We start from the raw sequence: 314 nt of genomic DNA, 5'->3' as shown, positions 1-314 counted from the left end.
TGTTTGAACAGTAATCAACATTGTTAAAGTTGTGGTGGATTGCCCTGAGAGTGAAACATAGCCATTACCTCTCCTGGGCTGCCAGCCATCTGAATGAACTCTCTGGTTATGATCTCCACCATTTCCCGCACCTGGAGATGAATGTACGTGATAAGAACTCATTTCATTACAGCACATGACTACGTACCTACGTCTTGGAGGAATATCATAGATACAATAACAAATTTGAACCCTTCTGTCCTGAACTTGTACCAACCTGTCTGGGGTCTGCACTGGCATGAATACAGAGAAGACCACTGTCCTCATAGCTATGG

Source organism: Morone saxatilis, unplaced genomic scaffold (genome assembly GCF_004916995.1).
Source record: "Morone saxatilis isolate NCDOM2014 unplaced genomic scaffold, NCSU_SB_2.0 Contig16, whole genome shotgun sequence".
Taxonomy (NCBI): domain Eukaryota; kingdom Metazoa; phylum Chordata; class Actinopteri; family Moronidae; genus Morone; species Morone saxatilis.
The sequence above is the reverse complement of the archived record's forward strand: the minus strand, read 5'-3'. Positions refer to the sequence as shown.